We start from the raw sequence: 27,503 nt of genomic DNA, 5'->3' as shown, positions 1-27,503 counted from the left end.
CCATCGCCCTGGAAATTTCGTAAATACAGCTAGCCATATTTCTATAACAAGCCATGCTCTCGGCAATCCACGGTGTAGAAAATGCTGTTGGGATAGTTTGATACTTGGTTGGTATACTGGCCTGCAAATGATGATAGTGTTCCCTACTCTTGACAGTTATTGAAAGAGTCCTATTAGGGCCTGACCTGTGATGCAACCGTAAAGAATATTCTCCAAAAGAGATAAGTACATGACGGGGAGTGAACAGATTGAAGCGCTATGCTTCTAAAATTGAAGACCGGGGAGGTTTCCAGACTGGTCGGTGTCGATGCTGGTAGTTTTTCAGATGCCTTTGGGTGCGAGGACTGACCCTTCTTACTAAGTGGCACTGGACTGACTCTTTTTACTAGGCAAACCACTTGGTAGCATGATAAAGGTAGCCTTTCAGATGTCTTTGGGTGCAACGACTGAACCCTTTACTAGGTGGCATGGGACTGTTTTACTAGGCGAAGCACTAAGTGGCAGGATGCTGGTAGTCTTTCAGATGCCTTTGGGTGCGACGACTGACCCCATTTACTAGGTGGCATTGGACTGACCCTATTTACTAGGTGGTACTGGATTGACCCTTAGGATAAAAGGTGTCCCTTTTAAGCGGTGGACTGAATTTTTTACTAAACGAAACACTAAATGGCATAAGCTGGTAGTCTTTGAGAAGCCTTTGGGTGCGAGGACTGACTGACCCTATTTACTAGGTGGTACTGGATTGACCCTTTTTACTAGGCGAAGAACTAGGTGGTGTTTACAATGCCATCTAGAGGTTCGCCGTTTGGGTTTCGTCCAAACTTTGTAAAACGAATTTTTCTCTATAGCTGCGTTCTATCACTCCGTAAAGTTCTCCCACTTTTTCAGATTCACCTTGTGTAAAATATCAGAAGTTAAAATATTTCGTTTAGCTATTCCCATTGTGTTTTCCAAACTAAGCTTTTTATGCTTACTGACATCCGATTATCCTTTTTCCAAATATTAAGAGGCTGATGTGGTTGTGCTTTAAAAGTGAACTGTTTGTGTGTGAAACATTTTTGATGTAAAAAAAAGAACGACAACAGGATTGAAAAGGAACTGTAGCTTTATTATTTTGATCGCGTTATCTATAATTCAATGTAAAGGATCTATGTATGTCGTGCAAGAAAAGGAGAACAGCATTTTTTTCCCATTTAAATTGATGTTGCCACACAAAAAAGGAAAGTAAAACATTTCACATGAAGAAAAAAATCTAAAAAATGGAGTGAAGTAAAGTTGTTTATCACATGCACCCGAGTTAAATAAACGTTCGGTGGATGAAAGAAACAGTAATCCTTTTACACATCTATATTTTTCAAACAAAGATTTTTCTCATTTTGGACGGTCATTTGTAATAAAATCAACCAGTTTAAAGGCCAGGCAGTAGAGCTATAACAGCTACATTCGCCTTTTCACTGAAGGACATTGTAACAGGTTTTATATATCAAATAACAACAACAAAGAAAACACGGGCTACAAGAAGTAGTACTTAGTTTGTTTTTAAAGTATTTGCACTGGCATGCTTATATCGTATATTGTGTAGGGAAAGCAGCACTGTCAGAACAGGACCAACCATGCACTCTGATGTACACTTTAATTAACTTGCATGTGTTAACTTAAATACGTGATGTTCGTATATAATATTAAAAATTGGAATAATATGGGAAAATTGAAGTACCGTGCCGGAGTATAAGACGCCCTTTGAAAAAAGGTTTGAAAAACGGGGTGCGTCTATACGTCGTCTTATACATCGACTTATACGTCGATATTTCATTTTTGGAAATTTCCTCTATTCGCAGTTATGCTTTTTTTTATTGTTTCCTTGCGGAGTGTGGGAATATTACAGTTACGTAGAGTACAGTGAATGCACATGTGCTGTCACCGACGATCACGTCTAGGTTCGTTTAAACTTTCCAATTTTTGTGAACGACTTTTAAGTGTGCGAAATTTCTACTGTTCAATTTTTAAAAATTTGTTGGTAAGTTAGGGCTCACAAACAGCGTCAGTATTGCTAGAACATAACATACAGGCTACCTGTGATTGCGTGTGCTAAAGAACATAGAAACATTGGATGGTACAGAGAACAATTTGTTGTATGAGGACTCAGATGCCGATTTAGAAGAGGTTTCATTTAGCTCTGGAGATGATTGTTGGGTTTTGACGAAGGAGATTGAAAAGTGGGTTTTTCGAGATAGATTGGGTATTTGCAGAAAGTATTACTTTACATTCAAAATACTGTAAATTCATATATAATGATCAGTAATAAAGTTTTATCCTTCAAAAATGTGTACAAAAAAGGGGCTGCGTCTTATACGCCGGCAAATACGGTAAATTCAGTTAGTTTTGTTAGAAGTAAGTAAAGCTAACTTGAGAAAATTACTACATCAAAATTGAAAAACTTATTTTTTAAAACTTTGATAAAAGTAGCAATATTTTTTGATTAAAATCATAATTATTATTTACAAACTCTTCAGCGAGAAGCAACTGAAATGACCTATATGAGATTTAATTTAGTTATCATGAATATATGTAGAAACGTAACTACACAGAAGAAAAGAAGTAGTTTAAAACATTCTACATCGTGTAAAGTTGAGCAATCAGAAGCTGTGAGTTTCAATCCAAGCCATGTGAATGACAGGATGAAGTTTCTCAACAAAAATTTCCTTTAAAATAATAATAATAATAATAATAATAAATAAATAAATAAAACTGGAATGAGTACTTCTCATTATTTACTTTGAGAATGAACACTATTACTTTGTTGGTTCAATACTTTGCAAATTTCATTTTTATGTATACTTTGCCAATTTTACTCTAGTGAGTACTTTGTAAATTATATTTGAATAAATACTTTGCTAATTATTTTCAATTAGTACTTTGTCAATTATTATTATTGTATTTGTCAATTCAAATAAATGCTTTGTTAAGTAATCATATACCAAAAAATATATTTTTTTCAGTTAATAAATTATCAATCATATTTCAGTGAATACTTTGTTAAGCATAATTCTGTGAAAACTTTGCAGATATATTCAATGATATCATTGTCAGTTTTATTTCTGTGAATACTTTGTCCGTTACATTGAATATATGGAAGCTTACAAATACATGTATAGCACAATTTGAATAGGCATATAAGAAACCTAATATTAAAGATTTTCTCCTTTTTCAAGTTTCAATGGTATTACAAGCACTTTTTTTTTAAATCTAAGTGCTAATTTCGTACTATAGATTTCCTAAGGTCTAATTTCTTACTATATAATTTTGCCACAGACACACATTAGATTACCTATTGAAAGCTAGCTGTATTTATTTTATATATAATCAAAAGTAGGGACATTTTATATTAATCCTCTGACCGGCGAGGGTTTTCGCTAATAAAGCACAAATTTCCAAAAAGTACCACGAGAAAAAATCATTTTCTTGATTTTAATGTAAAAATTCTCCTGGTATTTTATACCTGGCTTTGTCTACTTTTCATATATTACCTTAATTTCTTTGACATATTTTAATATGCACGTATATATATACGACCTCGCCGGTTAGAGAGGTAATGGGTAAACTTAAGGCACGATTATTTAGTAAAACTGGAAGAACTTTAGTATAGTAAATGAACTAACATAAAAGTGCCTAAAAGGATAATTCCTTTATTGTGCAAATCTTTCACAAAGAAACTCTTAGAAGGAGAAAATGGAAACAATCTTTCATTTGTGAATTTTAACATATATTAAAGGTCATTTATATGATGCTGAGCCGAGTTCACTTAATTTCAGCTGAAAAATGCATTATAATTTGCATAATTTTGCATTTCATTAATTTTCTAATAACTTTCTACCTACAAATGAGGCTCGATTCATGCAAAGTACCTTGAGTTGCATGAATCGAGTCTCATTTGTACCTTGAGTTGCATGAATCGAGTGCTATCACATCAAATGCCTTATAACCGAGAGCTAACCTTGAGAAAACCTTCTCTACTTAAAATTTTACGTATTTTCAATTTTGATATTTCATATTATGGAGTCTTAGTAAAAGAATGTAATAAAAAATTGTAATTTATATTTAAACTACGCGGATTTTGCATATTTATATATTTGACTAAGGGGAAAATAAGTTTCAGCTAAAGAACTAGGCCTAACTGAGCAAACCTTAGAATTCGTGTTAGGAAAATTTGTTAAATGAGCTAATACTTTGAAATGAGTGTGGTAAGAAATGAATAAGGGCTTCATTTAAATAGTAAACAATCTGGATCAACTTAATTGAATATTTATAAAATACATAGTTGGTCTTCTGTTCAATTTCAACATATGCTGCGCCTGAGGTCTGCTCTGTCTGTAACACTATATATCAGTTAGTAATTATCTGTAGGTAGCTGTCAGAGCTAGGTTTAGAAGAAAAAGAAGTTGGAAAGATTAAATTTCAGCTCGGAAACTTGATCCGAGCTGTTTCTAATTCCTAGATGTAAATTTACTCTACATCTACATAGGTTTAATATTGGCTTGAATTGAGCTACAAGGACTTTCCTGCTGTCGAATTACTGACATCAAAAGGGGGGTAGAACAAGTAAAGGAAATTTTGTAGAAAATGTTGACATGTATTTGATTTACACGTTTTGCAACTCGCTGTTGTCTGGTGCCTGAGTAAGCACTGAACCTTTAATCTAGTTCTCATGTTACGTTAACCTTGTACATCTGATTATCCGAGCAGTGAAGAAGTGACACTGAAAAATCCATGAACAATTAGAGTCTATGCTATCATTATTTTCGTCACTATAATGTTCACAGTAGCAGGCTTTTTGAGGCACTGATTGCAGAAGCTGTTTGCATATTTATTAGAAGATTTCGCTTTGCTATAAAAAAATCGTCTGATTGGAAATTATTTTTAACTTAATATTCATTAAGTAATATAATAATTAAAATCGTAAAAAACAACCTTATATTTAGCGTAGGTATAATGAAACACTCAATCGATTTCGAGGGCAGCTAAAGGTCCCTCCTCATCAGGAGAAAGAAATACATAAAAAGAAGAAAATAGGAGAAGGAATCACAGAAACACGTGGTGCTTGTCAGCACTGCACGTGGTTATAACTAGATTTTTAATCAGAGTTGCACTGGCCGCCTACTTTTACTGAGCCAGGCTGTCTGATCAAGCATAAAGAAATATTAGCGAAGTTAAAATAGGGAGCGAGGGGCAAATGCACATTACGCTCAAAATCTGAACTTCAAATAAAGGTTGTTTTTTACGATTTTGATTGTCACATTAGCGTGTTTCTCTTCTAGTCTAATATAATAATTAAATTTAATATTATATGATTAAATATAATATAACATCAGTTATTTTTTAACTCAATATTTTTGAAAGTATAAATTATCGTCTGCTGCTTGACAGTTTTGTTTTCGTGCAAAATGGCGATTTTAAAGAAGAAGAAGAAGATGGAAGGCTATGTTTGTGCTCTTTCCAAAGAAAATTACTAGTTATTAAAAATGCTGTGAAAGCAATGATGTTTCCATATATAAAGCTACGGTAGGTAATATTGTCAACAAGGAATTAAAAAAAAATGTCAAAGTTTGGCTTCAAGTGGCAAAATTGTTCCAAATGCATATCCACAGAAAAAACGGAATGCTTCGAATGTTACAAAGGTAAAATCTTTAATGCTAAAAGAAAATACGCCCATTCAAAGGATAAAGTTGCCATTAAAATGCTTAATGGAAACTGTGAACAAAGTGATTAATGCTGATCTGAATCTTAAAAAAAGCCAAAAAGACATAATATACATTGTCTTCCTCCACAGCCTATCCACAGCATATACAGAATTTTTTTTAGGAGAAACATTTACCGGGACAAAAATGGAAAAATGCTGTCACAGCAAATGAATATTGCGTGTATTTAAATGATTTAAATAGAGAGAGATCCATTTATTATCATCAAAGAAGAGAAAAAATCTTAAAACACTGTTCAAAGAATCTGAAAGGAAGTTTTCCAAAGGAATTTACGATTGTTGCTGGTTTTTTTATATAATGGCAAATTAGAAATAAAGAGAGTGGAGAAAAGGTTTTAGATCAACTCTACATATTACCAGAAACATATTTTATACACAATTTTCAAACATGAAATACTTTCTCTTTACCTAGTGCCACCAATCAGTAGAACTGCATCAAGACAAAACAAGCTAGCATACGTCAAAATCCACTTTTAATTTCCTGGATAAAATATAACAAGAAACAGGAATTAAGGTATCTTTCACTCATGTCTCTACTAAATCTCCTAACGGATATTTGCGATGACTATGGATATCACCCATGGATATTCGTGCTTTTGGACTTTTAAAAAGGGCATTGTCCAAACATCTACCTACAACCCTTTTTGGGCTTTGGAGAGCTGTTCAAGAGGAATGGGATAAATTACCTCTTCCGGAATTACAAAAGGCTTTATTACCTTGGAACCTAAGGTATAGAAAAATAGTGAAAAATAAGGGGTATTAATGAGAAATTTAAAACATAAAAATTTTAGGTAAGCTATTTCTGTAGACACAAAGAAAATCGTCTAAAAATAGTGCAAACAGTCTCTGTTGTATTTCTCTTATTTCGAACTTGCCAATTCATTGATTTCGAAAATTCAATTTAACTGAAGCTAATAAGTTTTTCCGTGGGTATGAACAAAAGGAAAAGTTTAGTGTTAATAATATACCTGCTTCCAATATGATTTTATGCTGTTATTAAATGGCGAAAATTAAGATATGCAAGATTTAAAATGGAATATGAAGTGTAACATTTCTGTTTCGGCATTTCACAAAAAGGTAATATATGCAAATGTTAAATTTTTTTAAAACTTCAATATTGCTACTGCAGCACAAGAGAAAGGAAATATCAAACAACTTGATTATAAAATATTTTCAAATATTTCTTAGTGAATGATATAAAATATAGTGCTGTAAGAAAAATACAAGAGATATTCTGATTTATAAAAAATTTAAGCTTTCGAAGTATACAAAAGTGGTCATATTAACGCTGGAAGATTGTCTTTTAAAGAAATGATGCCAAAATTTGGTATTTATGTCCTTGGAGGCCTTCTAGGATTATTCTTCAAGTAACTGTAGACTTGGATTTCAACGCTAGACCTGATTAATTATTAAGAATTTTAAGGCTTGTTATTTTCAATGCTCAGAGAAGTCAGCCATTAATGACTAAAGCTTCATTAGTTTGTTCTTCACTAATCTCTTCCGCGATCCATGCTGCAATAAACTCTCATAAATTAATCTCATTAAGTATGACTTTTGATTTTGTTGTAGCTTAGAGAAAATCAAATTATGAAGCCTATAAAGCTACGAATCTACAATCAGCCATTGCAAATGGCATTTCAGATTGTTAGGAATAATATTGAATGCGATACATAAATCTATGAATCCTCGTTTCTTTTCAATTTCCCTTCAATCTGCTCGTATGACGACTCAAAATAAAAGAACTAAATAAGAACTTAATGTTAGATTTCTTTTTAAACCTCATTTGAACAAAACTACACTGACACTTCCTTCATAAATACAACAGCATATATATATATATATGTTAGAGGATTATATCTTTATTTTTCATATATATGATTTACACTTTCAAGTGTGTTTAAACGCACAGAATTCAAACCAATGAATATGATTATGTCTTAAGTATTATGCATTATATCTCAACATAAGTGTAATGAAGAACCGGCTGTGACAGTTATTTTCTATTTTACTTTAACGCCTTGGTATAATTTCTGGAATGTGAGTAAAATAGAAACATTTTGCTAATAAATTAATTATTATGTTACGAAAATTCCTTCATGAAAAATACAATTAATTAATACAATACATCCAAAAACAAATCTGATTGGAGACTTCTTAGGGGTTTCCAACTTTTCAACACCATTTTTATTTTCTTCTCAAATGCATTATAACGAATGTACAAATGTGTCTCAGTCACGTGACTAAGTCACGTGACACCACAATCTCAGTCACGTGACAACAACGAGTGCATTAAATGATTTCCAATACATTGCCATCAAAGAAGAATTAAATTACTCAAAAACAAATGGAACAATTTAAACAGAATATTAACCTGTATAAGGAAAAGAAATGTTTGGTGCGTTTTTAACGCCATTTTGAAGCAGATCGGTTGATCTACGTAATGTGCGTTCCTTTAGACGTACTTCCGGTCTTACTGAAATATCCAATGCACTATTTACATAAGCTTTCTTTTCTGTGTTACACAGACGTATAATGCTTGGATATTAATAACCACATAATGTAAAGTTTGATACAAATTAAGCGTATATATATATATATATATATGATCATCCAGCAGTCAGCTATGGAACAGACATTTTATACAATTTTGCAGCAGTTCCAGAGCTTTTGTAATAAGCAATACCACAAACATTATCTTAACAAACAAAACTTAACAGACTTATCATGAGAATAATATTCTTTCTTTGCTCCCGTTCATTAGGCACTACCATATTCTGATAATTCATTTACCCTATAGAACCGGCAACCATACCTGGACAGAAAGTGTCCCTAGTAAGTTGCCAGTTTTAAGGGAAAACTGTATTCGTTGAAACCAAACGGCTTTTAAAACAATCTTCATCAGTATCTGAGTAGATTGTGTCCTTTCAAAGGTTTCACTAAGTATCCTGTGAAACCATTTAAAAAGTTAAACATGTGCATTTAGATACATTCCCCAGTAAACTACCAATTTCGAACGCGAACATTAACGTTTGGTTCACGATAGTCTAAAACAAAATTACTTAAATCAAACTATATTCGTACATTGCAGCCTCAACTAACAGAGAGTTTTGATACCAGAACTCAAAATAAATTAATTAGCTTCCTGTGAAATACGGTACTATTCCATTAGAGCGGCGTTAGTTAAATATGCTGAAAAAATTAGGAGAAATAACACATCAAGACAACACTACAACAACACGTCAAAATATCGTGACCCAAAAATTTAACGTTTGAATTATCATGGGTGGAGATTTCTAGTTCTCGCTTGAGATATCGTCACTCGTTATGTTTTTGCCACATTTTGCCAATTTTTTTAATATGATGGATAACACAATTTCGCAGTTACCTAATGACGACGAGGCTGCCATAAGAGGACAAAGGAATAATTCATAGCCAGAGACTTTATTCTCCAAATCGTCCGATAACATACGACTTAAACAAAGCTTCTATATGGCGTTGTTACGTGTAGCGGAGGGGGGGGGAACGATTTAAGAACCGAAATAGGGTTTGAAGGCTGGCCTCTTTCTTTCCTTAATACTGCTCATTTTATCTGTCTGTGCTGTCAGGAATTGACGTCGATTGAATTTTGCCAACTTCACTTAGAAATCAGCTCTACTTTTAAAGTAGTTATTCTAATTTATTGTTCTTGTAAAGTCTTTTCACAGAAAGATAAAATAACGTTAGACTTGTTCTTCTGGAACAATGGGAATTCAGGGGGGGGGTTATGCCGGGAAAACAGAGAATGTTTTCTGGTCGTCGTTCCCGATCGTTGTGCTACGACATTGATGAGTGAGATTCCAGAAAACATCGCGGAAAGCAGCAATATGTTTTCAGACAGCTCGAAAGGATAGAAGAAATAGGAAATAAGAAATGGTGGGTATGAACTTTTCACCGTGAATCACAGTTACAATTTTGTAGATCCCAAAACTGGACGCCATACCCTTACTGTGCAGCAATTTTTGGGGCAGTGCTAAATGGAGAAATTAACTTCAGCGGGACACTGAAGATTCGTATTTGATAGAATTTATGTCGTATTTGCATTTGATTCCACTATTTAGAGTCGTATTTGATAGAATTTATATCGTATTTGCATTTGACTCCACTATTTAGAGTCGTATTTGATAGAATTTATATCGTATTTGCATTTGACTCCACTATTTAGAGTCGTATTTGATAGAATTTATGTCGTATTTGCATTTGACTCCACTATTTAGAGTCGTATTTGATAGAATTGATGTGGCGCTGGTTACGGAAATTTTTTCTGCAATATTGAATGACGTCATTTGTAATTTTTTATGTCACTGTTTAGAGTGAATTTCGTATTCTTTTGTTATTTTTTATTTGTGAGTAGAATACTGTAGATTAAAAAAATAAAAATAAAAAATTTACTTTCATTATGAACTAAGAAATTAAAAAAAGTTTACTTTTTACGGAACTATTTTTTTAGCCATTTAAACTCTATTTTCATTACATAATCTTATCCTTGGCAACGATTGGTGACGAGCGGAATTTGGAGAATTGGAGCAAGCGGCGAATTTTTAACTTACGCCCCTCTAATGGAATAGTGCCATAGCCCCGACTAACAGATAGTTTTGATATCAGAACTCAAAATAAATTAATTAGCTTGCTGTGAAATATTTATACTTACCAATATTGATGGTATTCCTTATTATTCACATCAAGTCTGAGAATGAATATTATTTGACATAGCACCCACATTTCACAATACATTTAATAAACATATGTCACTGGGAAAAAATTATATATTTTTAAAGGAAATTTTCTAAGGCAACCTCTGTAACAAATTTCATTCATACCTCAGAGGCGTATTCGAGAGAAAATACCACACATTTTAATAACTCGTTTGAAAATTAATTTCAGTTCTGCACACACAATTTGATTGTTAGTTGACTAATTACAGAATAAATATAACTGTAGTTGTAATGTTTCAGGAAAAAAAAAGTTTGAAAGTTCAAAACACATATCTTAAAAAGATAATTTATATTTCGTAATAAAACACATTTTTTTAAGTCCTATCGGATTAAATGTTCTGTCCAAAATATTACTTTCTTCAATATCCTTTCTTGCTGTTTTCATGGTATTAATACCACATTTTGGGCTTCTGGTTCAAAAATGACTTGCATTTATTAAATTAATCCAACAGTTATTTACATTTTTAGTACGCAAATCTACATTTTTAGTACGCAAATCACAGCTTTTATCGTCACATACCCAAATAGCAGTTATTTAATATGTTTTAATGAGCAGATATCTAAATGAGCTTTGGAAGATTATAAAGGTATTTTACAGTACATGTTGAATTTATTATACAAGGAAAATTATATTTACATTATACGAAACACTGCATAATACTATGAAACATACTGTTATGGGCTTATACAGAACATTCATTTCTCGGTGGAACACTTTATTAACTTAAACAATTGAGAAAAACTCTAAAATGATGAAGAACACAGTTTGTCTTTTGCCGACAGCTGTTTCAGCACAGTTTCTAAAAACCTGACAATACCGATTTGTTTCTACAATTTTTTCCACTCAAGATGCTGCTATTCGGCACATTAAGAGCTGCTGCTAGAGATGCTCATTTTGAGAAAATATTTTAATACACGCTGCAATATAAGAGAATATAAAATGAGAGAATTGCAGATTTGTACAGACAATGTGACCTTGTATGAAAAATTCTTTAAAAGCTGCTTTGAAAATAAGAAAACGTTTATTTTGTCAACATAGTTAAACCGCTCATCGATCACCAACTTCTGAAAGACTAGTGGTTTCAGCAACCAATATCTTCGATCAAATAAGAGCACTTTTTTGTGTTTTCAACATATTTATTCATCAACTAAACATTTTGAGAGATGTTTTCTCTAGTATTTCTTCTGGAGAAAACTTCAACAACAATCTTGTACAGGTGTATTCCATCTACGTACGATTGTTTAATTTATCTCCTTCATAAATTTTACAATTAAGTAATAACATAAACGTTACATAGAAAATAACAGTATTATACCGAAATTGTTCTCTGCTAAAAACTAGTTATGACGATTATATATAACTCATTAGTATTAACGGTACTTTTCCGTTTTGCCGGCGCAAGCGATAAAGTCGCCAATAATGGTACAACCGATGCCAAACGGAATATTCTCGCTGGTAACCTTTTAAGCCTCATTTTCAAAACAAGTCGCAGCTTTTTCTTATCAGATTAATTGTTTCTTTCAATACTGGCATATAATTACATAGAATTTTTATCAGATAGTTCAGTTTTATGTCTAAGGCCATTTTCGGTAATTAAGTCAATCAGGATGCAATCACAGCACTTAACCCGAAGCCGAAAATATAGAAAAGGTAAAGTCGAGGGTTAAATTCATCCATTCTAACGAGAATGCATTAGCGAAGTAAAGCACTGCAGTTTTACATAATTTTTCTGAGTAAGCTATTCGTACGAATTGAAATATTTCTTGCATTTAAACTTGTGTTCCAAATTAAGATTTAACTTGAAATTAATGTAGATAATTACTGAGAGCATTAGATTTTTGTAGAGTAGTTTACGTGAGATGAGATCGCTTGGGGTCACGTGATATGAACCGGCGAATCAGGATGTTGAACCATGAAAGCATAGTAAATTCTTAAATTAATGTCTTTTTACAAATTTATTGTCTTTATTTATTGGCTTTTTATAAAATTTTAAGCGATATTAAAATGTTTATGCCTTCAAAAAAAGAATTCTTAGAACTAACATTTTTTTAATATTTTTTATGTGTTTACTGTATGTTGTCGCCAATAAAGTCTGCTTGGCGAAATTTGCGCCGGCGAAACGGAAAAGTACCAATATCTTCAGCTGCCTGCTAAGAAAACGTTCCCGTTTCTAAAATTCCATACTGAGATAAAATTTATACTAATCTTCCCACACTGTATTTCAATGAAGTGAAAAAGGTGCTACTTTAGTAGACGGTTGCACGGATTTTTGGCGATTTACGTTGACACAATTGTTGGCGCGATTTTTACAAACGTCAGCCATCTTGAAAAACGCTGTTTTTACGCATAGTAAAGTATTCGAAACTTAAAAAAAAATATCGTTAAAAGTAATGGATTAATTTTTTGTTGAAAATGTCGTTTTTTAAGATGGCAGGCAAGTGTAAATAAATACTTTTACTAGGAGTATAAAATACTAAAGTAAGGTTATTATTACTTTCATATAGCAAAGAAGAGAATAAAAACACCGCTATAAAAACATTGGGCCAACGTTTAATTAGATTAAAATATTACTGAAATTGAATATCGAATTAAAAACCATCCTACCAACATTTACAAGAATTAGAATATTATTAAATTCAAATACTTTAAAATACGTTATATAGAATATAATTAACATTAAAACATATGGACAATAATTATCTCAGCAATTTCTGAAAATAGTGTAATAATTTTATTTTTAACAAAAATTGAAGTATACATTTATAAAATAAAAGAAAAATATGTACTTACGTTTTTTTGAGTATTTAACCTGTTGTTTATTGATAAGTACCACAAAAAAATCAGAATCATAATTTAGATGACATCTTTGAAGGAATTCGAAGATATGAATTAAATTTTAAAACGACGCGGAAATGCACAAATTGTCAGCAACCAATCAGGGAGCTGATTACAGCTCGTTAATGCACAAATATTCTATAACCAATCAGAGAGCTTATTACATCACGGCTAGAATTAAAATTATTTAAAAATTCATACATAATAAAATCATTTTTTAAAAAAATGCAAAATTAAATTGTATTTTAATATTTAAGATCCATAAATAATGTTTAAAACATTAGATTAAATTGATATATATTAAAACGAATTACTTTTAAAGTAAGGTGATGTCATTGATTACATCATCCACAACATAAAAATTTCATAAAATATGATAAACAATAAAATTATTTCAAATAAAAATGCAAAATTAAATTGATTTTTAATATTTAAAACACGGAATTTATGCACAATAAAACGCATTTTTAAAAAAATAAAATGACAACAAAGTATCGGTTACCATAAATAACTTATCCAGCAATGGGTTTACCATAAGTTGTATTACTCGCCAAAGGAAAATCACCAAAAAAATCGCCAAAATCCGTGCAACCGTCTACCAAAGTAGCACCGTGAAAAATTTGGTTCTTGTCAATAAAAAGCCATCTTTGATAATGTTAACAATTTTAATATTTAGACTTTAGAAACACAAACATATAACTCTTCCATCTTAAAAAAATCTAATCAGATCTTTAGAACATTTTCTGTTGTTGCAATTCCGACAAAGCATAACTTTATTTCCTTTATTTATAATTCACGATCTCTACACAACTTCAGTCAAATCTTAGAAAATATTATTATTTTGAAGCTGCCATTCCGCAAAAGCATAACTCTGTTTCCTTTATATTTAAAATTCACGATCTTTACATAACTTTAGTCAGATCTCAGAACATCTTTTTATTCTGATGTTGCCATTCTGGAAAAGCATAACTATTTCCTTTATTTGTAATTCACGATCTTTACATAACTTTAGTCAGATTTTAGAACACCTTTTTATTCCGATGTTGCCATTCTGGCAAAGCATAACTCCGTATCCTTTATTTATAATTAACGATCTTTACACTGCCACTCCAATTAATATAATTATTTATTCACATGCACTATAATTTTATTCCTTAACTTCGCCATTACTTTTTCCAAGTTATACCAATATAAACTTCTTAAATTTATATTCCAGTTCAAATACCTTGCTGGCACTAAAATTACTCTTCCTTCAGAGCCTCTTTATAGAGCTGAGAATCAAGTTGAAAGGTAAAATGTTTTTAAAAAACGGCCCCTTGATATATAAATCGTTAAACTGTTTTACTGTTATTAGATGCTGAAAAACTTAACTGCCTGACGGAATGTATTAATTTCTTTTGAATAGCATCCTTCAGATCAATATCAAACAGCAAGAGTTACAACTGCTTTATAATATGCTCTTTGAAATAAAGAATTCATCAATACAGAAATCATGATGCCTGAAAATTTCTTCTGCAGTTCATTATGGATATTTCTAATTTTTAAACAATATTAATAGACAGGGAACATCAGTGTTAAAGTCTCAACTCCTAGCAAAGATTCCAAGTAAGATTTATATCCAAATTTCTTCTTGAATTCTGAGAATTTGGAAAATAGAAAATACATTAATTTCTCAAAGGACAGGCAATCTGTCAATAATATGTTTGAAGTACATGAATTGTTCTTCCCAATCTGTACGTTTCAGAGGAATACACCTGTATTAACTTTTATACCTTTCGTTTTTTGGTCAAAGACGTAGTTAAACTGTTAAAAAATTTTTTTTTTGTCAAAAATCAAAATTCGTAAACTAACCCACCTGCAACAAAGAACAATTGTTAACAATGATAGGATAACATGTCGCCTTCTTGGCAACGGGGCTTTTTGAATTTCCTTCCTTTAGCAGATAGAGGGGAGATTGATAATTAGATAATTTCAAAAACTGTCTAGGGCAGTATACTGGGTATAAGGATTGTAGGGACTGAAGATCAAGTAATTTTTACTTCTCGTTTTGAGACTGGATTCGAAACATGAAAATGACTAACTTCTCAAAGGAATTCTATGCATATATATGTATATGTACTTATATTTATATATATATTAATTAATATAGAATAATAATAGCTTTCTTTAAAAAGATGCTTAAAGTGAATGGTGATAATTTTTCAAAGAAGTTTCGATTTCATCACCCTGCACGGCGATAATAATTTTTAGGGTTAACTTTATTATTATGCAGAATAATTATCATCATATAATTGTTGTAATAATTATTTTACTTTGCACCAATGCAATCTACATACCAGGTCAATAGGTATTTCGAAGGAAATAATTCTACTGAAACACCGGTATCGATAACTAGACTTAAGTAAATGGAAGGCATATGAATATTCTGCATACTTGGTTTAAGGAAGGCTACCACTGGCACTTTGTATACGTCAGCAGCGCCATCTGTTAGCGGCGAGTGGCGCCTTCTGATTTTCATTTGGCGACGAAACCAGTATTAAACAAATAAATAAATAAACAAATAAATTTTCGAATCACTTGTAGTCATTTCATTGTTACAAGTCCTCGAATTTTTGGCTTTCTTCAACTTATATTCGGTAAAGAGGAGAACAACAACAAAAAACAAAAATGAATAAAAATAATTGACATCTATACCGCTACATGGAAAACTCGCCTTGTCTTCGATAAGAATATTTGGATGGGGGGAGGAAAAAAACAAACAAATTGTGATCAGTAATAATGCCTTATGCAGAACACACCATCACAGAGTTCATTAATAAAAAGGTAAATAGAATCAAGTTCGTTCATGAATTAAGACTGACAGTATCGACTGACTGATACATTTTTTATGTAGTAAAAAGGAAAAATACTGTAATTTCGAAGAATGGCTCAAGCGGCCGGTCTCCATATGAAGATTTTCGATCCTAAGTCCTTATATCGTTGGCTCCATTCAAATGGCGGTGGATGATAATTTTGGGCGAAAAAACTTGGCTCCTTCGTTTTCCTTGGCGAGGGTCAGCTCCATTGTCTTTTTAATTAATAGAATTATTTATTAAACTTGAAAGACCTTTGGTTCACATCTCCCGAGCGTCCAGCCAGGAAACCAATATGGTTTTTTGTAACTGGAAGCTAATTGTTAAGTTAAGGACTTAAATGGAACATTATATTTATCAAAAACATTATGCACATACACGTACATGAAAAATACAAGTAATATAAAAAAAAATTAAAGTCAATTCCTACTTAGGTCTACAAAGAAAAATTTTAAAAATATATATACACACACACACAAAAATAAATAAATAAATAAATAAATAAAATACAATACGAAAAAACATTTTTTAAATTGAAACGTTAAAAAAATATATGTGAAAAAAACTGTATTAACATCAAGTGTCATCCACAACAAGTTTAAAAAAATGTATTTGAACTTGAGTGAATGAATAAAAAATATTTTATTAACGACTGAAAACTAATTAATTAATAATTAATGAAATAAATTTTTTAAAGTAAATTCCCAGTTACGTCAACAAAGAAAAATTTTTAAACTAATAATACAAATTTTTTTTAATATGTGAAAAAACTGTATTAAAGTCAAGTGTAATCCACCACAAGTTTAAAGAAATGTATTGGAACTTGAGTGGATGAATAAAAAGTATTTGTTTAAAACCCTCTGAGCGGCCAGCGTTTTCGCTAAGAAAGCACTAATTTCCCAAAACTACCATGAGAACAAATTATTTTTTTGATTTTAATGTAAAACCTCTCCTGGTGTCGCATACCTGTATTTGTATACTTTTGATATATCACCTTAATTTCTTTGACATATTTTAATATGTACGTATATATACGTTCTTACAGACATCACAAATGTATTCTAGACCGTATATATACGGCCTTGCCGCTTAGAGGGTTCGATTGAAAATATAAACAAGATATAGGAGAGTATGAGCTAATAGTAGGAATTTTATAATAAAAATAACATTAAAATACAGCCACAAAAAATCTGAATGCTTTCAGATTTTATATTACGCTCAAATGGGTGTTTTTAACGCTTTGTGTGTTACATTTATTAAATATCATGTTCTTCACACTTAAGGGGACTCATACACCTTAAAACCCATAAGATGTTTGAATAGGTGACTGTTGCAAGAATTGGGATAACTTATTTATTTTAAAAGCAATTACTACCAACTTTTTACAGCTGACTACATAATATAGCTGCTTTCTGAAATAGTCATCAGAAAGTTTGTGTTGCCGGAAATATTTTTATAATTTAATCCGCTTTGTGACAACATTTTTCGTCATGTTTCCAACTTGCGCGCACAGTTTAAAACATTCTGTTTCATAATTTAATTCCATATTTAATATATAGCTTTTATAACATTCAGAAACTACTGTGAACCTAAAATTCTAAAAATTTCATGATAAATTTTTATTTTATTTGGAATTGAGTTTATAAAATGTATTTTATTAAAAATATTTATAAGGTTTCCTTTCATAAAATTTTTCAGTACTAAAATATTCATCAGATTGTTGGTTCAGTTAGAAAATAGTGCCCATATAAAGAATTCCATCCAATTTCAAGTATGTACCATTAGCCATTTTTAAAATATCATGCGCGCAAGATGGAAACATGGCGAAATATTTTGTCACAAAGAATATTAAATTACAAAAATATTTGTGGCAACACAAACTTCCTGGTTACTAAAGCAGCTATATTATGTAGTCAGCTGTAAAAAGTTGGAAGTAATTGTTTTTAAAATAAATAAAATATCTCAATTCCTGCAACAGTCACATATTCGAAGATCATGAGGGGGTTTAAGGTGTATAAGTCCCCTTAAATCTCATAAAATTCAATTCAACAGCAAGCTCACAAACTATTTAAAAGAACATATCTTTAGTATTTCCGAAACACAGTTTCGCATGCTGGAGATAAAAATGCTTGTTTTCCCGTTCAGTGTTGCCATTGCTCGCTTTGAAATCTTCGAGATCATTAATGAAAAATTCTTTAATGTTTGACAAAATATAAAATAGATAATAAAACAAATTCCATATTCCAAATTTGGGATTCCAGATGGCTATATTCCAATGAAGGACTACGTTATTCAAATTTTGATGTCTCTAGGTATTGCCGTTTTTTCACAGTACAAGAAAATGCAACAATCATGCAGATTCATCATTACTTAATTTTTTAAAATATATTTGGTGGCAACAATTTGAAAAGTGAACCGACACTCATAGTGAACTGACGTAAAATGACCAAACAAAAGTAATAGCCTAACGCTCTTTGGGCTAATAATATAGAACAAAGTTATAATTAACTATGTTTTACTGCGTTTTGCTGATGTTGACCTATTTCATAAATCGAAGTTTTGTGGTAAGTAGATCTATGACACATTAACACACACATTTTTTCAGTTCATGTTTTTATTAGCATTCGAGTGATTTTCACAGTATCTTAAATACTTTTCATTATCAATACAATGAAATTAGGCCAAATAATAGTCGTAAAATGGGATCTAAATTTTCAGGTTATTGTATTTAATACTTAAAGAGTTCAATACGAATTAATTACGTGCTAAATTTATTCCATTTCATTTATTTTCCTTTGTTAAGAATTTCACAGTATTTCTATAAATTGCACACATTTAATACATGCACTATTTCATTCTCACAATATTTCACATTTTACTACCAGCATTATAATTTAAGTTAAAATAACAAGCAGAAAAAATATTAATTTAGAAGTCAAACAAGAACAAAAAATTTCTATAAAAATATCTGAAACCATTAGGATTTTACATTTACGCCCAAATGGACGTTTATTTAACGCTTTGTGTGTTACCTTTATTTATTAAATATCATGTTTCTCGCACTTAAGCCATAAAATTCAATTCAACGGCAATATCACAAAAGAATTTTAGGTACTTACGTATTATCGCAACCAGGTTGGCGCGATTTGTAAGTTTGAGTAAAAAAGTATGAATAGAAAGAAAATGTACATTTATTAATTACAGATAATTTTTAATACAGTTTTTTAGCATTCATAGCTGCACAGAGCTAAAAAACACAAAAATTCCAAAACAAACTGGAGAGAAATACTGCAGACGATTTTATAAATTATTGCCAATTGCTTTTGAGTAAAAATAAATACCCCAAAAGATATTTTTATTGCTTACTTCAGACGATTTTTGTTGCATAGTACGTAGTGTGCCATCACTTATGTGAACCATTTTTTGCTCCGTTCTAAACAATTGTATTTTTATTAAATTAATATTTTAATATTTTCAAAAAATGTATATTATGTAATAATTGTTACTAAATTTAAGTATGAAAACACCCACAAAAAATTTTTTACATGTTTTTTAATTTATTTTATTACAGTTTCTTTTTGTAAAGCACAAGTGTCCCATCACTTTTTTGAGACACTGTATCTTTAGAATTTCCGATACACAGTCTCGCGCGCTGGAGATAATTTTTTTTTCTTTCTCCCCGACAGTGTTACCATTGCTCGCTTTGAAATCATTGAGTTTGTTAATCAAAAATTCGTTAAAGCTTTACAAAATATGAAGTCGATAATAAAACAAATTCCAAATTTAGGCTTCCAGATACCCACATTCGGGTGGAAACGTGCGTTATTCAAAATTGGATGTTTCTAGGTACAGTTGTTTTATCACAATGCGAGAAACATACATTCATGCAGATTCTTCATTATTTAATTTATTTAATCTAATATTTGGTGGCAACAGTTTGAACAGTGAAACGACATTTTCAATGCAAAATGGAAAAATGAAATTTACAGTCCTTCTGGGTACATTGGTCCTTTGAACTTAAAATAAGCGTTATATCTGCAAATTTTCACAAGGTGCAAATAGCACCATTTGCACTTTAGCAGCTGAGGGTAATGGTTCGGCAAAACCATCGAAACTAGTCCTGTGAAAATTTGCAAATATAACTCTGATTTTTGTTGTTTGACTTCTAAATTAATACCAGTATTATATTAGGGCTATTTATAATTTCATAAAATTTCTAAATATTCAGTATAAATGAGCAGTGTTACTTTAAATTAAAATCTAAAAATCTGATGCGGATATCACATGATTTCCTTATACCACCTATTAAATTACGCACAATTTTCGTTGCATTTCATTTAAATCTGTTTCTGCGAATTATTCAAATTTCTATTATTATGAATTATTAATTATTTTAACTTCTATTAACCAGTTTTTAAAGGTAAGTTAAAAATAACATCAAAAACAGCAGATTTCGAAATTAAACATTCTGGTCGATTTTGTCATTTAAAAAAACTTCTGGAAGTAACCGGTGAGTACGACCAACAATTGCGAAAATAAAAGCTGGATAAGGGGCCCACCAGCGGCCGAGCGGTAAAGTCTCTGAACACTTTTAGTTCGGTCCGAGGTTCGAATCCCGCGAACGGGCTGGCTGCATGGGTTTTCGTGGTTTTCCCCATGTGTAACGTGTATACGAGCCAGTTTTCCTTAGAAAGTCCTCCACGAAGGCATCCCTCCCCTTAGGCAGATAGCCCTCGTGTGCTTTGCCATAATTAAATACACACAAAAGCTGGATAAGGAATCTTAAGCACTGTTAAGGAGACAAATATACGTACGTACGTTTGGTATTGGCTCTCGTAATAAAAAAGCGAGGTACACAACTAGATGTTACGGAGCCCCATATACACAATTCCAACATTCATAGTTTTTAAATTGTGCAAGATACAAGATACGTGCCGCATTAATGGTTTCACCTCTGGGAAGAAATTCAGTAAGCAAAACGCCTTTCCTATCCCAGAAGACACGGCGGGTGATCGAACTGCTCTCAATGAAACTGTCGAATTAACGATTGAGTGACACCAGCTGTATGGGGCAGAGCATTGTCGTGGAGCAACACAATTCCTTTACTGAGCATTCCTCTTCGTTTCTTTTGAATGGCACGCCTTAGTTTTGTTAAAGTCTCACAATATCGTGCCGCATTAATGGTTTCACCTCTGGGAAGAAATTCAGTAAGCAAAACGCCTTTCCTATCCCAGAAGACAGTGCACATGATTTTTTTGTGATGACATTGTCACTTTGAACTTTTGTTTTTTCGGAGAATGAGTGTGTCTCCACTCCATCGATTGTTGTTTCGATTCTGGTGTGAAATGACACACCCAAGTTTCATCACCTGTCACAATTTGGTTTAGAAATTTTTCTCCCTCATCACTGTACCGCGTGAGAAATGTCAGGGCACTACCAAGTCGCTTTGTTTTGTGAACATCAGTTAGCATTTTTGGAACCCATCGGGAACACAGTTTGCGATAATTCAAGCGGTCAGACACAATTTCGAACAAAACAGTACGTGAAATTTGTGGAAATGCCTCTGAAAGAGTTGTCATTGTGAAGCGTCTGTTCTCATGAATTGCTTCATCAACTTTCCTTACCAAATCATCGGTGACAACAGAAGGCCGACCACTCCGAGCCTCGGCGTGGGCATTTGTTCGACCTGCATTAAACATTATTACCCACTTTCTCACCATTCCATCACTTATCGCGTATTCACCGTAAATTTCTGTCACTTGACGATAAATTTCAGCCGGTTTAACATCATTCCTCGCGTTCAAAATCCATTTTATAATCCGTATTGGAAAAAAAAAAAATAAATAAATAAATAAATAAATAAATAAAAAATAAATCTGACACATGATTTCCTTGTAAAGCCTATTAAATTACACACTTTTTTTTTGCTGCATTTCATTTAAACATATTTCCTCGAATTTCATTAGAGATATATTTCTCATTCAGTTAATTCAGTTCTCACTTCGCGACAAGATAAAAATACATTAAACTCCAAACATTTTCATTAAAAATTGCAAAATACAGAAAAAGCATAAAACACCAGATGCAGTTAAAACAGTTAAACAATCTTTACAATTAGAATTTATACGCAAAAATAATCAATTCGCTCAGCGAGCAGAATTTTAGGCTTACAAAACGAAAGTTTACTTCTGGTCCCACTCGGCAAAAAGACACCGAAGGTGCAGAAACTGAGTTAACTATTCTACTGAGTTTTAAATGCAAACAAATGGCGGTTCGTAATCTGAGAAATAAAGTTGAAAGACAGATTAAAAGATTTTGCTATGGCGAAAGTAACTTACTTCTATTTAACTTTAACCGTTCAAATATCCCAAAATTGAAACTTTCTATGCAACGTTTTCAGATTTTCAACCTGTAATAGTTAATGAATTATTGTACATTATTGTCAGCAAACTGAATTTTCGAATACACATAAGCTAAAAAAACTGTAATATTTCTGAATTCTAATTTTAGCTAAAACTGCTTCATTGAATGTGAAAATTAAATCTTTACCAATAAGAATTAAACACATACACACAAAAAGAAAAGACAAAATAATCTGAAAGATTTCGGATTTTAAATTGCGTCTAAAGGGGCATTTTTTTAACCTTTTATGTGTTACCTTTATTGATTAAATATCACGTTCTACGTACTCAAATTATAAAATTCAGTTCAACAGCAATATCGCAAATTAATTTTAAAATGAGCATATCTTTAGAATTTACGCGCACTGGAGATAATTTTTTTTCCATACAGTGTTGCCATTGCTCACTTTGAAATCGTTTAGTCTTTTAATAAAAAATTTGTTGAAGTGTTACAAAATCTGAAATCGATAATAAAACAAATTTCAATTTCAAATTAGGGCTTCCACATGCTCCTGTGTGATCCACATTCTATGGAAGATTACGTTATTCGAATTTTGGTGGCTTCTAGGTACCCTTGTTTTATCCCAATGCGAGAAACATGCATACATTGATGCAGATTCTTCATTATTTCATTTTCTTAAATATAACACAGAGCGATAATATATGGTGGCAACGATTTCAAAACGAAACGAAATTAATAGTCTTTCAGGTAAATTGTCCTTCGGAATAAAAAAAAAAAAAAAAAAAAAAAAAAAAAATCTGAAATGTTTCATTCCGATACAGAGACTCACGCGCTGGAGATAAAAATGTTTTTTCTGCACAACGTTGCCATTGCTCGCTTTGAAATCCTTGAGTTTGTTAATCAAAAATTCGTCAAAGTTTTAAAAAATAGGAAATCGATCATAAAACAAGTTTCAAATTTCAAATTTGGTCTTCCACATGCTCATATTCGTTGGAGGATTACGTTATTCAAAATTCGATGACTCTATGTACCGTTGTTTTATCACAATACGAGAAATATACATACATTTATGCAGATTTTTCATTATTTAATTTCTTCAAATATAATGCAGGACTCTAACATTTTGTGGCAACAGTTGGAAAAGTGAACCGACATTTATGAGTCCGACGCAAAATGCCAAAACGAAACTAATAGTCCTTCGGGATTCAAATCCCTTTGGACTAAAAAATAATAATAATAATAATAATAGTTGGTGTTGGTGTATTTAATTATGGCAAAGCACACGAGGGCTATCTGCCTAAGAGGAGGGATGCCTTCGTGGAGGACTTTCTAAGGGAAACTGGCTCGTATACACGTTACACATGGGGAAAACCACGAAAACGCCCATGCAGCCAGCCCGTTCGCGGGATTCGAACCTCGGACCGAACTACCAGTGTTCAGCGATAATAATAATAATAATAATAATAATAATAGTAATAATGAAGGTTTCAGATGTCAATGGTTGCCCCAAAGGATTTTGTGAAGGTTTGTGAAGGTCTCATTGAGTTCGCAGTCTACCAGTCTACTCTTATGCTCATTCCTACTAACGCCTCCTTTTTTCTGTCTTTTTAGTTTTATTATTATGTATACTTTTTTCCCCCTCACTGACGCCATATACAAATCAACAACAAAATAAAAAAAAAAAAAAATAAAAAAAAAAAAAATAAAAGCATCCTAGCCATATACGATTAGAATTCCAGATGCAGCGTTAAGCGTTGACATACACTTTTCTGCATTTTGGGGTCATTTTTCAGTTTATCATATGAAAGTTCAGCTTTCTTACTAAAATGGCTTTACAAAACGTTTTTCGTCTTTTTATTATTAACGTATTGTACGTTTACCTCATTTATTAAATATCACATTCTTGGCGCTGAGGCCACATAAAACTCGATTCAACAGAAAGATCGCAAAATATTTAAAAACAGCTTATCCTTAGAATTTCTGACAGAGAGTGTCGAGCGCTGGAGATAACAATGTTTTATTCCGTACAATGTTGCCATTGCTCGCTTTGAAATTGTTGAGTTTATTAATTAAAAATTCGTTAAAGTTTTACAAGATATGAAACAGATAATAAAACAAATTCTAAGTTCAAAATTCGGGCTTCCAGGTGCCCACGTTCAGGTGGAAGACTACGTTATTCAAAACTGAATGGCTCTAGGCACCGTTGTTTTTTCACAATGAGAGAAACATACATATACAGAGGCTGTTCGCACATGTTTTAGACGATTTTGGTAAGCGGTAATAAAAAATCGTTTGCTGCAAAAAAAGTCATTGCAATTGTACTATGTTTTTAAAAGTGCAAATTATCGTCTGTGGCTTGAAAGTTTTGTTTTTATTAAAAATGGAGAATTTAACAAAGCAGTAATTCGAAAATTACATTGACGCTCTTTCCGAAGAGAAATATGCATACTCCGTTATCCAAAAACGATGTGAGAGTCATGGTTTTGTGATATCTAAAGCGTCGATAGGTAATATCAACAAGAAAGGAAAAAAACGTCCAATTGGAGGCTCAAGTGGGAGAAAAATTCCAAACAAGTATCCACGTAAAAAACGGACATCTTCGACTATTGCGAAGGTACGTTGTTTAATGTTAAAAGAAAATCCTCCTAGTCAAAGGACAGTTGCAAAATCATTAAAATGCTCGGTGTCCACCGTAAACAAAATGATAAACGTTGATTTAAATCTTAAGAAAGCGGAAAAACGCAACGTGCATAGTCTTCTTCCAAAGCATATCGCTCAACGCAGGACACGCTGCAGAATTCTACAGGAGAAACACTTACCCAAAGAAAAATGGAAAACAATTGTCACAATAGATGAAGCATGGGTGTATTTAAATAATTGTAACAAAACAAAAAAGAGCCATTTATTATCATAAAAGGGGAGAAAAAAATTTAAGTACATGGTTTAAAGAATCGAAAGAAAGTTTTTCTAAGGAATTCAGGATTGTAGCTGGTGTTTCTTATAATGGCAAGTTAAAAATAAAGAGAGTGCAAAAAAAATGTCAAGATTAACTCCAAATACTATCAGGAACATATTTTATCGCCAATTTTTCTGAATGAAATACCATCGCTTTACCCGCAGTGCCATCCATCTGTGAGACTCCATCAGGACAAAGGTAACAGTCACACATCAAAATCCACTGCAAATTTCCTAAAAAAAATGGAACAAAAAACTGGTATTAAGGCCATACCCTTCACCGATATCCCTACTAAATCTCCCGATGTGTCATCTATGGATTTTTGTGCTTTCGGACTTTTAAAAACTGCATTATCGAAACGTTGTCCCCAAACCCTAACAGGACTCTGGAAAGCTGTTCGGGATGAATGGGATAGAATACCTCTTCTGCCACTTCAAAAGGCATTATTATCCTGGAAATTGCGGTGTCGAAAGATAGTTCAGAATAAGGGATGTCAAATAGAACATTTAAAACACAAGAAATTTATGTAATTTAGTTTTGTTAATACAATGTACATTGTCTAAAAAATGTGTGAACAGTCTCTGTATTTATGCAGATTCTTCATTATTTAGTTTCTTTAAATATAATACAGGCCGATAATATTTGGTGGCAATTATTCGTGCCGTGTTGCCATTAAGTAGCTAAATAATGTACTTTTTGTGATAAGTAAATAAATAAATATTTACAAGAATAAATGTATGAGCAAAAAACATTTAGACAGATGAAAAATTCTGTTTCTGTTAAGGAATGTTCTTGTCTGTTTAAGGAATGCTCTTTCGAAAGGAGCATTTCTTAACTGAAATATCATCTTGTCAATGAGTTAAAATTAAACATTTGTTTCGTTGAATTAATGTATATTTTATGTTTGTTTCACACTAAATCCATATGAAACAAAAATTCAAGTTAAATCTACCCATCATGCTTCTCTACTTATCAACTCTCACGTACTGATTTCAAATAAATGTTTCTTTAAAAATTTTTAATTCTTTCTCAAATAGCGATACGAAATTTTTAAGAAGCCGTTTATTAAATTTCAAAACCCTCCTTACTAACGATGCCAAACTTCAAGTAGATAATCTTTCAATTAAAATACGCTTTCTACCAAAACTAAAAGAAAATCGTTAAGAATAAGACTTATTAACACGTAATTCTAAAAGAATAAATTACAGCGAATAGTATACGTGATCTAAACAACCACGCCAATTAAAAGTATCGGAAATTTCGTGTGGTTACAGTTACAGAAAAATAAAAATGATTCTATTATGAATTTAGATTTTTATAGATTTGACGCGAAAAGAACCAGTCCCAAACTACTTCTACATGCCGGCAGGAAGAAACGAATTTTTCCCAGGAGTTGAAAGGGTAGCTCCAAAATCATTAGAATCACATCGATTTAGCCAGTGCTCGCGGAATGCGCATGCGCAATCGAGTCGAACCGAAGTCATATAATGACACCCGAGTATCAAATTTTTGATTATTGTTATTATCGCAGCTATTATAGCTGTCATCGCGCAAGAACGAATCTATGCATTTATTGATGCGGTTAAGTTATCTTTTAATAGAAATCGTTTGCCGTAAGAGATTTTAGAACGAGAACGTAAGAAATTAAGAATAAAAGAAATAAAATACATTTGCTTTTGTTTTAACATCAGATCATATTGCAATACGATTTTAATACTGTAATTATAACTTCATTAAAATCTGTCCACTAGTTTTTCAGAAATTCGATATAGTTTTCTTAATTTTGCACATGAGTGCATTTTGAAAATATCTTTAATAGCTTTATTTTTTCGTAATGTTTTTGAGAAATATTTGCGGGCTTCCTTCCGCAATTAAAAAGGAGTTTTACTACAGAAATAATATACATGATAATTGCTACAGAAACAGTCCCCCTCAAATTATTCCATAAAAGCGAAAGCAAATTAAAATAGAAAAAATGATATTTTACACA

At 31.9% G+C, this 27,503-nt stretch overlaps 1 protein-coding gene across 2 annotated transcripts in view; it reads right to left on the bottom strand.

Moving 5' to 3' along the window:
- Positions 1-1,087: 1,087 nt before the first annotated feature.
- LOC118198956 (potassium voltage-gated channel protein Shaker-like) overlaps positions 1,088-27,503 on the bottom strand; it is a 478,702-nt gene continuing 452,286 nt past the window's right edge. For both annotated transcript variants that reach the window (XM_085812222.1, XM_085812223.1), the window contains exon 3: positions 1,088-16,510. The gene's annotated coding sequence lies outside the window, so the exon portion shown is untranslated. The remainder of the gene's footprint in view (positions 16,511-27,503) is intronic.

This window comes from Stegodyphus dumicola, chromosome 2, assembly GCF_044657685.1.
Source record: "Stegodyphus dumicola isolate Sdum_Otavi_A_Nest chromosome 2, ASM4465768v1".
NCBI lineage: Eukaryota > Metazoa > Arthropoda > Arachnida > Araneae > Eresidae > Stegodyphus > Stegodyphus dumicola.
This window is presented reverse-complemented; position numbering and strand designations above follow the sequence as displayed.